The sequence below is a fragment of the Mastomys coucha genome, unplaced genomic scaffold, assembly GCF_008632895.1.
Source record: "Mastomys coucha isolate ucsf_1 unplaced genomic scaffold, UCSF_Mcou_1 pScaffold3, whole genome shotgun sequence".
NCBI classification, from domain to species: domain Eukaryota; kingdom Metazoa; phylum Chordata; class Mammalia; order Rodentia; family Muridae; genus Mastomys; species Mastomys coucha.
In genome coordinates, this window is record NW_022196909.1 from 36,807,776 (window position 1) to 36,819,547 (window position 11,772).

Genomic DNA, 11,772 nt, shown 5'->3' on the forward strand with positions numbered 1-11,772 from the left:
GAGAGAGAGAGAGAGAGAGAGAGAGAGATTAAAAATCTGGATCACACCAAACTGAAAATTCTAAAAGTAATAGATGAGTTTCTAGATATATATGGTCTACCAAAGCTAAATTGATTTGAAACAAATAATTACATCAACTCATATATCCAATGAAATAGAAGCAATAATTAAAAGACTACAATCTAAATTCTATCCCAAGGCCATATGGATTCAGCACAGAATTCTACCAAACCTTCAAACAACATCCAATACCAGCACATCTGAAAATTTTCTGCAAAAATAGATAAAAGAAAAAACATTTCCAAGTTCTTTTATGAAGCAGGTATTAATTACCCTGGTATCCAAACCAAATACCCAACAAATAAAAGAGAAAAAATTATAGGCCAATATCTTTGGTGAACATGGACACAAATTCTCAATGAAATATGTCAAACCTAACTCAAGAACACATCAGGCAGATGAGTAAAAATAGCTTAATATATGTAAATAAATGAATATTTTATACTTTTTGCTCTGAGGGAACTTTTGTGTAAATATATTCTCATTGTACTTTAATATATGTCAAGGACTTCATTTTAAGTATGGCATATACTGCTATTTTGTACATGATATTATAACAAGCTTAATAATTTTGGAGACATAACTATTTATAAAAGACATAAGATTCTTAATAATCCCTATGTGTAAACATTTGTTGTTATATACAGTCTAATTAATTTTTTATGTACGATTTTTGATCCACAAAGCTTAGAGGATATAAAAATTAATATTCATGCATCTCATATCCTTAAATTTGAAAGACTTTAGCATGGACATTATATATTTATGTATTTAATATGACATGTTTTGGTATTTCTCCCAGCAAGGATTCTAACATGAGGAAGCTCAATTCATGTAGCACACATAATATGTTGGCATTTAAAGTTGGTCTGCTATATTGTGTGCTCACTGAAACAGATGAATATTCAAAATGATAGTTAATAATCATAAACAGGTATGTTCTCACATAAGAATTACCTCACAACAGAAGTATTCCATGACAATCAATAACTAGAAGATTACCACTTGGCTGTAATTCTCTAGTAAAATTAGAAATTTAGAGCAATTGATACAAACATACTTAAACTGAGTTTGTAATTGCAATTTTTAGGGCAACTCATTTCTAGTTTGAATGTGTTTATTTTTCCTAAGAGCCTGAGCTGTACAGATTTTCAGAAGACTTGGTAAATACGGATAGGTAATGGTTTTTCATGTTATGGTCTAGTAGGAGATTTGAAGATAATCCTCCACAGATTCATATTGAGTTGCTTGCACCTCATCCTGCATTCAGGAGAGTTTGGAGTCGCACATGATACACAGCAAACTCAAATGTTTAAACAAGTAATCCTTTGGTAACAGAGCCAAATAATTCTCTTTGCTCTCTTCAATCAACAACAAAATTGACTGACATTGTGGGGCAGGGTGAGCTTAGTTCTTCTTTGTCTTTCTAATTACATTATTCATTGGTTGTTGTTCTTTATTGCTGTTGTTGTTGGTGGTGATGGTGGTGGATGTTTGTGTGTGTGTGTGTGTGCGTGTGTGTGTGCATGTGCGTGTGTGTGCGTGTGTGTGTGCATGTGTGTGTATGTGTGTGTGCTTGTGTGTGTGTGCGAGCGTGTGTGTGTATGTGTGTGTGCGCGCGCGTGTGTGTGTGCGTGTGTGTGTGTGTGTGTGTGTGTGTGTGTGTGTATCCATGCCGAGGTCAGAGGACAGTTTGTTGGAATTGACCCTCAACTTCTTCTTGACAGAATCTAATATGGATAGATTTTAGTCCAGTTCCCAGTAGAACCATGTCCTCATTGGGAACTCTGAGTTCTGTGTTATTGTCTGAGTTCGTCTTGGCATTCTTTAATCTCATTATCATGGCATGTTAAGCTCTGCGGCAGCATTTCAGGCATTTTTATGGTTCTTTAGATTCTTCCATGTTTCTCCCACAAGCCAGTTGTTAAGGTGTAAGGATCACATACACGTAGAGATTTGGTTACAGAGAGGACCCCATTCTTTGTAGTCTAGCTTACTACTGTGTTTACTTTTTATCACTGTGATTTAATTACCTGGGAGAATAAAACTTAAGGTAAATTTTACTTGGGTGATAGTTTTAAAAGGCTCAGCCCCTGGTCAACAGATGTCAGTTATTTAAGCCAAACATCATGGCAGCCTTAGCAGGCAGAGGAGCAGAGTGGCTCACATTATGAAAGGTAAGAGGAGTGACAGGAAGTGGCCAGGGGGTAACACAATCCCCCAAGATTCTGACCCACCACATTATTTCTTACATGTAGAAATCCTCATCTCTCAGAGTTTCTAAAAGCTTCCAAAATCCCTCTGAAATCTAAGAATCTAAAGGCTGAAGTTGTCAAGGACACTTATGTTCAAACTATTGTGATAGCCTTACGTAAGCAACTTTCTAAGTTATATTTTTTTCTTTTTACTTATTAGGAAAAAATATTATGTATGTCATGAAGTGGTTGGAATATTACATGAAAGAATATTATACAATGTATGTAACGAATCACTAAAGAAACATACTAGACACAAACTTCTTTTTAAATTTAAGTTCAAAATTGCTCCCCTATCACATTGTCTTGATTGCTGATTTCTGTCCCTCTGAAGCATGTAAAACCACTTGACTCTCCGAAAGCAGTCATGGACTCCAAACTCAGTATAAAAATCTTTCATGTTCCCACTTAAATATTTATTACAGAGGGATTAACTGTCTTTTCTATTCAGTACTTCTCAGTTGCATGAGAAAGTTCATTGGAAAGCAACATTGGCACATTGAAGACAATACAAAAGAGAAAGACTGCAATGTTTGGGATCCCAGCTGTAGTTTCAAGGTTATCAGTGATACCATGGGAATAATTGGAATTTATTGCTACTGTAGGCTGACACTAGGGGGGATGGAGGAAGAGTTGGTATGTTGGTCTTATAGCATGTTGCACTATACCACATATCTATATTTCTGTATATTACTGAGTATTACATAATAAATGGAATTTGTGGAACTAAATACACATTTCAAAAATTAAGAAAAGGTCTCACCTTCCAACAACCAAGGTAATCTTTCCCTGGAACCCTCTCTGGCCCATGCCAGGGAACCAGCCCTCTTTCCCTACACCATTTCTTCGTTTCACCAGGTAGCACCAGAGGCACTTTCTCCCTGGAAACCTTGTGGCGTGACAGCTAAGGAAACAGGTAGACCATTTTGACTCTTCTATCCTCCATTGCTCAGTCTTATCCTAAACTTGGTAGCAGATTGCCCGGTGCTCCCTCTTCTTCATCTCTGTATACATACCAAAGTGACTCAACAGATCTTCCATGGTCTTCCTTCCTCACCCCATTCCTCTGTCTCACCTACCAACACTTAGAGGTAATTTCTCCTTGGAAACCCACCTGTGGTGATAAGCAAAGAATTATGGAGGTAATTTTTACTGTCCCTCCTACCCTCCAGTTACAATTCCCCAGTTTTATATAGCAGAGCAATTTGCTCTGCTGTCCCCTATAGCAGATAACATGCATGGGCCTTTCTTCTTCCATTCCCAGTGGATTCCTCAGATCCCCCAGGCAGACCTAACTTTCTTCCCTCCCATGGACCAGGAGATATGGCCTTCAACATAAGGCTAGATGTAGTGAATTTGATACGAGAGAATGTGGGGAAGAATCTTGAACTCATTGGGACAGGAAAGGACTTTCTGAGTACAGCACTATTTACACAGGCACTAAAACCATAAATTAATAAATGGGTCCTCATGAAACTGAAATGCCTCTGTATGGCAAAGGACACTGCCATTCAGACAAAGCATCAGGGTATAGAATTTGGAAAAAATTTTACTAACTACACATCCATTGGCGGGCTAATGTCTAAAATATATAAAAAAAAATTTTAAAAATCCTGGGCATCAATAAACCAAATAAACCAACTAAACATGTCGTATGTATCTAAACAGTGTTCTCAAAAGATGAAACAGGTGGTAGAGAGACACTTACTGCAAAGGTTAACATTATTAACATCCTTAGTCATTTGAATCAAACTTACCTTGAGATTCCATCGTATACCACTTAGAATGGCCAAGAGTAATAAAACGAAGTGGTAGAGCATTCTGGTGAGAATGTTTAGTTAGGGCAATATTTATCCATTGTCGATGGGACTGCAAACTTTCACAGCCACTATGGAAATCAGTTTGGAAGTCTTCTGGAAGCTGGGAATAAATCTACCTCAAGATCTTTCTACACCACTCTTGGGCATCTACCTAAGGGACTCTACATCCTACTATAAAGACCAATGTTCATCCATGTTTGACGCAGCTGTATCCGTAATAGCTAGAAATTGGAAACCTCCTAGATGTCTCTCAGTAGCTGAATGGGTAAGGAATACATTCAGACAAAAGGGGTATTGCTTAGTTGTTTTAAAAATGAAATCAAGAAATTTGTAAGTAATTTGATAGAGCTGAGAGTCGTCATCCTGTGTTAAGTTCAGATCCTCTCAAACAAATATGATATGTATTCACTTCATAGAGATGTAAGTTGTTAAGTCTTTTACAAGACAATTATAATCCATATACTCCAAGAGGTTAGGTGGAGAGTAGGGGACTAGAGGGAGGAATCGACTATCCTAGGAAGGTGAAATAAAAAGTTATGGATGGAGGAGGGCTGGAACTGGGAATCAGTCAATGAAGGGAAGGGAAAAGAAGAGTGAGTGAGTGAGCCTAAGGAAGGACAACTGAATCAAGGGCCATTTGAGATGGTTTATGGAATCTTAGTAGAGTAGAAGCACACACACACACACACACACACACACACACACACACACACACAAAGGTGATCTAAGTCGAATCACCAGATAATGGAGCAGACTGAGCCCCAACTGAACCAAGAAGCTGGGAGAGCACAGCCCAGAGCAGCTGAGAGAGAATGCAGAAATTCGTAAGTTGTAACTCAGAATTACTGGTGGAAGGTAGATTCTATCAGTAGTGGAGGTTAGGCACTAGCCCAGCTATTATGCTGATTAAGGAATATCAAAACATAGAGGGTGTGTGTGTGTGTGTGTGTGTGTGTGTGTGTGTGTGTGTGAGAGACTTTCATTCCGGAAGGTAAAGCATTGAGGCAAGTATCAACTTGCAGATGGGATTTATGTATTAAATAATTCAACGGCAGTGTAATAGTGGCACAAAGGTTGTGGGACTAACCAATTAGGATCTGATTAGCTTGAACGCTTACTCCATGAGATGGGACCTATACCTGATACTGCTCATCTGGCTAAGAACCTGAGACTGAGACCCAGGGGAACCACCAACTACTACTGCTCTGCTAAAGGAATGTAGCAATAAAATGACTCCTAATGCCATTCTGCCATACTTATAGATAAGATCCATGTCTTACTTGGCAGTCATCAGAGATCCTTTCTTCTGAAGTGGATAGGAATAAACACAAGAGCCACAAGTGGACAAGGTGCAATCCTAAAAGAGATATCTCCATCAGCTCTCTCCCCCTCAGAGTTAGGGAACCTTTTTAGGAGAGGAGGCAGAGAGAGAGTGTAAGAGCTAGATGAGACTGAGGACGCAAAGTTAACAAGGACTTTTCAACACAGCAGGACTGATGCCCATATGAACTCTCAGAGACTGTGACAGCATGCATGCGGCCCATGTCTGGGCCTGATGTGGTCTCAGTGCTAAGAGTAGACGCAGGCTCCCATCTCTAATCCTGAAGCTGTACAAAGCCAATAACCACACACAAATGAAAATCCTTGAACAGATTCTCACTAGTTATATAAAACCACTCCTAAGGCCAGGTCACACGGCCAATAAAACGTTAAAACTATCTTCATGGTGTTTTGGGTGGACTTATTTTTCTGTCTCAAAATGATTTGTTTGGGATTTTTTTTTTCTTTCTTTTTCTTCCCCTTCAGGTGCTTTGTGTATATATTGTGGTTTTCAATTTTATGCTTTTAGAGTATTTGTTTGCATGCCAATGTGCCGGTCTACATGCATTTATTTACAGTGTATTTTCTTTGGATCCTCATTTTTCTGTTTGTTTTGTTCCCTTTGGTTTGCTTGTTTTTATTTTCTTCTACTACTACCACTACTACTACTACTACTACTACTACTACTACTTACTAATAGTAATTAGTAATTTCCTTTTTTGATGCTTGTTTATTTTCTATTGAGAGAACTAGAAAGGCCACGCATTTGGAAGGCTGTAGGGAGGATCTGCATGGAGCTGGGGAGGGAGAAATCATAGAATATAGTGTATGAAAAAAAATCCATTTTCAACAAAAGCAGTAAGGATGTTCATTAATCAGCAAAGCCATCTCCCAAACTCAACAATAATTTGTTCAAAGGAACAGCGAGGATGTGAGGAAAGCTAAAGGTATTCAAGCCAGAGACATTATTAAATATAAAGCTACATAGGAAAATATTGATGCCTCCCTGGAGTGGAAGAGGACCCAGTTACTCTGCTGATCTGCATAAAGAATGACCACAACAAAGTCATAGGATAAAACAAAACAAAACAAAACAAAACAACAACAAAAAGTCCTCAAAACAAAAAGCCCTCAACTAAAACAACAACCACCCATCCTTTTCACTAAAAATGTGCTGATATTCAATTAATTTCAACTCATTTTTACTTTATTCAGAAAGTATACAGGTTGGCTGCTGAATCAATAAGAGTAAACCTTTTGACAGCAACCCTGGATTGTGTGTGCACATGTGCGTCTTTGAACCAGGCTCTGAAATGCAAATATGAATTTTAAAGGGAAATCTAACTCAGTTAATTAGCTTGACATTAAATTCCTATTTGAAAATGTGATTCTTTTTGCTGACATATTGTGGATTCTGACAAAAAATAATTTCATTCTAATCAAGTGTTATGCTCCTATAGTTTTAATCATGATGTGAATATAGTTACTTTTGGTTTTCTATTTCAATTGTAGTCTAAAACCTTTTCATACTGTTGAGTATTTATTCAGAGTTTAGCACTCAAAAGATCTTATTTCTAAAGCTTTTCCCTAATTTTTTAAAGTCTTAATTCATCTAAGTGCAAGTTTAAAACTAAAGATATTCAAATCATCCAATCACAGGAATTGTTTTCTTTTTTTTTTTTTTAAAGCAAGTTGGGGATTACTTTTAATGAAGCAGAGTGATATTTACCTTCAGTGCTATGCTAACACCTCTTTGGAAACTGTCTCTTCACCTACTTCTAAGTATTCTTTGCTGGGGTTCGGTGAGATGCAGCTTTTAAAGAAAACGTTCCTATAAATAACAACCTTGGGAACACAAATGTGCACATCGATCAACTGATCTTGGCTATTTTCATGTTTTAACCCTGACAGTACTAAAAGTATTGGTATTGACCCCTTCATAGAACACAAGCTTGCTAATCTCAGATTACTATGATAGGAGAATAAGAAAAAAAAATATGGCCTCTTCCTGCAAAGCTTATGTCTTGATAAAAAACAGAGTAGAGCTTTTCGAGTTGATTCAGTTTTGAGAGCTTAAAAAATTTTTCCTTCTCTAGTGGGTGGTAGAGCCCAAGGTCTTGCATGCACACAGTGGGCAAGCATTTTCCCAGTGAGCTGTATCCCCTGACCTAGATATTTAAAACCTTTAAGCTACTGCCCTGGAATTGACAATCCTGCTCAGAGCCCTGTGCACACGGGGAAATTGAAAACTAGGATTCAGTCTCAGTGTGGCACTGTCCCTGAGGATGCACATGGCCTGAGTCAATGCATCTTCGATCCTTTGCTCTGAGCTCACTTCTGTAACCAGGGATGCTCTGAGCTCATTCTTGCAATCACGGATTTTTTTGTGTGTGTGGTTACTAAGTTTAATTCAACAATTTTACCCAGTTCTGCCTCATAAAAATATCATAATGTCCCTATCAAGGTTGCATTATGAGGTAGGGACAGGTTTCTTGCTCTGACACAGCGATAGAAAAATGTTGGCACCAAATGCACTTAAAAAAAGTTTTGAGGCTTAATGCATGTGAAAATTGTATACCACTGGATTTAGTTGGGGACCAATACATAGGTTTACACTTTGAGGTCAGCTGTAGTGGAAGAGATAGATGGAGAAGTGAAGAAGGCAGTCGCTGCTGTAGGTCACTGTCGCGGGTCCCCAGATCCTCCCAGCCATCCAGGCCAGCAGGTGGAGCTTGGAGCTTTTCTCTCACTGGACTAACGGCAGAATCAGCATAGTGATTCCTTCTTGACAATCCAGTTTGGAACGCACGAACCATTTTCTACTTAGGGGAGCAGCTATGAAAGGTTTATTTCTATCATCGTATTATTTCCTTATAAGCTAAAGAGTTAAGTGTCTGGGCTAAATAAAGCAAACATCATGGATGACATTTTCTGAAGTGGAAAAGTGCTCTGAACTCCAAATGACATCCTCGTGATGACTGAACCCTACCCCTTTTGAATTGTTACAGAATTGCATACATGTAAGACGTGTTACTTGGCTTTGGGATACAGGGCAGCTGAAAGGGGGCAGGGAACTCTTTGGTTGACAAAGCCACGGTCAGACCCCTTAACAGACCGTGTAGGAAGCAGAGCTCGGCATGTGGCTCCTGCAGGCCCTTGTAGGTCGGTGAGTGTGACCACAGGCCTGCTGCTTTTCCATAATGTACTGAGGGAATTTCTGGCACCTGCTATGAAGCTGTCTGTAGGCAGGAGAAGCAAAGGCAGGGCCACTTAGAAGCCCTTTCCACAGATGCACACACCAGAGGGGAATCAAGGAACTCCTCCAGGGCTGAACAGGAGGGACATCTGGCTGACAGATGAAGTGACATGACTGTGGTGCCCTGTACCTCTGCTGTCAAATGACAGTTGTGACCTTAATGTAGAACGATCCTGGCCTAAGGAACACTGTTTATGAACAAGGTCAAGGAGTCTAAAGCTTTCTAAAGGTGGCTTGGGCAGCTCTTTTGCTTTGGTGTACAGAGTAGCACTCTAAGTGTTGAGGCAGTTCACAGGTATTTATAAGAAGCCAATACTAAGGACATCTTGCCAGACGTTGGTAGAGAAGCCAACCCAACCCAACACCCTTCATCAGGCTTTCCTCCCAACTACAGAAACAAAGCAAGACAGGAAAACAGGAATCCATCCAATACCTGGACATATACAGCCCTGTAGAGGCCAGAGACCTTATGAACCATGAACAGGGAGAACCATGAACAGGGAGACCCTCCCTCACAGATGCAGAACTAAGGCCTATGCTGAAGGCTGATGAGACAAACAAAAGGAATAACCCACATGCAGTACTGGCATGTCAGAAACCAAGCCAACTATAGAAGAAGACAGGCTGCTACTACCTCAGACCTGGCCATGGTTTTAGGGGTAGATAGAGGACAACTTGGAAGATCGGTGCATTTGAAATAATACAAATAAAAATAAAACAAACCCCAAAACTTACACCCAGGACAAGACAGAAAATAATGGGTTGATTTCCTGTTGACTACAACCAAAAGGAGCAACCATGTTTCAATTCCAATATATAATTGATCAATTATATATATATATATGGAATTGAAACATGGTTTCATAAATATATGTATATATATACATACATATATATATATATATGTATGTATGTTGGGTTCAGAGGAGGAGACAGAGTTTAGAGGTATCTCAGAGGTGGAAGCATTTAATTATAGGCATTTCCTGAGAGGAAAGGCTTAATGTAGTCTCTACTTTGTCTTAAGAGTTTCTGTTTGTGTATCTCTTCCATCCCACAGTGAGGGAATAGGTGGTCTGGGTTCTTTTTCAACCAAACCATTCTTAGATGCTCAACAGCCAGCAAACTGCTGACACAAGGACAGGATAGACCGTGGCGTCCTTCTGCTAATGGGTCCCATCTCTTCTGCCTTCCCCTCCACTTTACAGATCTGTTTCATAGAGAGCAAGCTAACTAGGACAGAGGAACCAGACCATCCCATTTTATCACCGCAGATTTATAGCTTGGCAGTCTAGAAGACAAAGTCCTCTGCACAGGTCTTCCAAGGACAACAAGGCCTATGGGCAGCCAACCCCACATGCATGACAAACCCTCTCCCACCCCCTCAACTCATTCAGGTTAAAGGAAACACTAAACTTTCAATACCCTGTCCCTGAGTGTCCGATCTAGTTACAGGCAGAGCAGGAGCCCCTCAATAGAAGGAGATGCTGGATTTGCCTCCTGGTGGGTTTAGGACTTTGTTGTGGGAGCGAGGTCTTGGCCCCAGTCTGGGCTCGTGATTGTCCACGATAGGGGTTGGTTCCGGTTTCTTGGCATGCTCTCTTCTGGGTGGAGCGTTTGTTGCAGCATTCAGGTCAGACTTAGAGTCTTCTCCTTCACGAAGCAAAACATGATCCTTGGGCTTGTTTGGGTGTGCCAGAGGCGCAGTGGTAGTGACTGGGGAGCCAAATATGTCACTGGTCTTCCCACCGGGTGGATTCAGACGTTGGCGAGTTTTTACAGGAGTTGATTCGTCAAAAATCCCACTTCCTTTGCCCCCTGGAGGGTTTGTCCTCTTGGGTATATTTTTAGGCTCCTCAGGTGGTCCAAAAATATTAGATGCCATCCTGTTAGGTTTTTGTGTTGAAGGAATATGTTCTTCTAGACTTCCAAAAAGATCTCTCGATTCTCCTCCCGGGGGCTTCATGGATCTGGAGCCCAACCCTCCAGCTTGGCCGTCCATGCCCTGGAACATGCCGACCGCGGCCCCTTACTTCAACAGCCGCCACCGGGAGCTTGCTTCTGTAACCAGGGACGCTCTGAGTTAACTCCTGTAACCAGGAATGCTGTGAGGTCATTTCCGTAACTAGGAATGAGCCCACTCCTGTAACCAGGGATGCTGTGAGGTCATTTCCGTAACTAGGAATGAGCCCACCCCCTTAACCAGGGTACGCTCTGAGTTTACTTACATCTCTAACCAGGAATTCTGTGAACTCGTTTCTATAGCTTGTGTCACAGCCTCTGACTTTATAGAAAGGGATTTATCTCTGACATATAGATTCCTAGTAAATATTTGCTGGTTAGACTAACGGACGGTTATCACGTTCCTTCCCTAACAGTCATATTGGTAAAAAGGGGTAGTTGGTTACATTTGGGTGATGGTAATGTAGATAAACTTACCTTCCTTAGTTCACAGTGGAAAGGAAACAGTTCTCTACATACCTAGTAGTTTCACCTGTATTTCCTTTAGGAAGGTCAGGTGTCCGTGTTAGAGAACACACAGGACACGCTGTGCCTGGGTGTGTAGATGTCTCGGTCATTTGTTTTCCCAGATGAATGAGCTCACCTTTTCTTGTAAGTGGAGCCGGCAAGACTTTGCCCTCAAGGGACTATCAGAGAATTTTCCACTCCAGCTGATTTTTCACATCAAGCATCTCATGATCCTCCTAGAATGTCATGCATACCCACCCACCCACCAACCTTTTTTTGTTTTTAAAGAAAATTCACATTTAACTAGCGGGCACATAATAAAGTTGACATAGCTAATATGATGCCCTGGATTTTTCTTTTTGAACCACAAAGCACAATGCATTAGATGTGAAGATTACAAATGAAATTTCTAAAGTTCCCTGAAGTGACAGGAAATAAAAAAAAAAAAGATTAGGTAATCTTCCATTAAAGTGTACCTTATTTTCCAGGTTTATTGAATTTTTTAGACGGTCATAGGAAAGATACAGCTCAAATGGTTTGGATTTGATCGAGACTTCCCAGGGCAAGAGAAAGGTTTTATTTTTAACTTAAGAAA

The 11,772-nt window shown here is 40.1% G+C and overlaps 1 long non-coding RNA gene and 1 pseudogene across 2 annotated transcripts in view; both read right to left on the reverse strand.

The window, feature by feature from the left end:
- Positions 1-11,315, reverse strand: part of LOC116074563 — a 19,634-nt gene extending 8,319 nt beyond the window's left edge. Inside the window, exon 1 of the long non-coding RNA XR_004112214.1 lies at positions 11,190-11,315. This is a non-coding gene — a long non-coding RNA (uncharacterized LOC116074563). The remainder of the gene's footprint in view (positions 1-11,189) is intronic.
- On the reverse strand, positions 9,964-10,815 carry LOC116074561 (annotated as a pseudogene). Its single transcript, XR_004112213.1, has one exon. The product of XR_004112213.1 is annotated as a jupiter microtubule associated homolog 2 pseudogene (transcript).
- Positions 11,316-11,772: the final 457 nt, after the last annotated feature.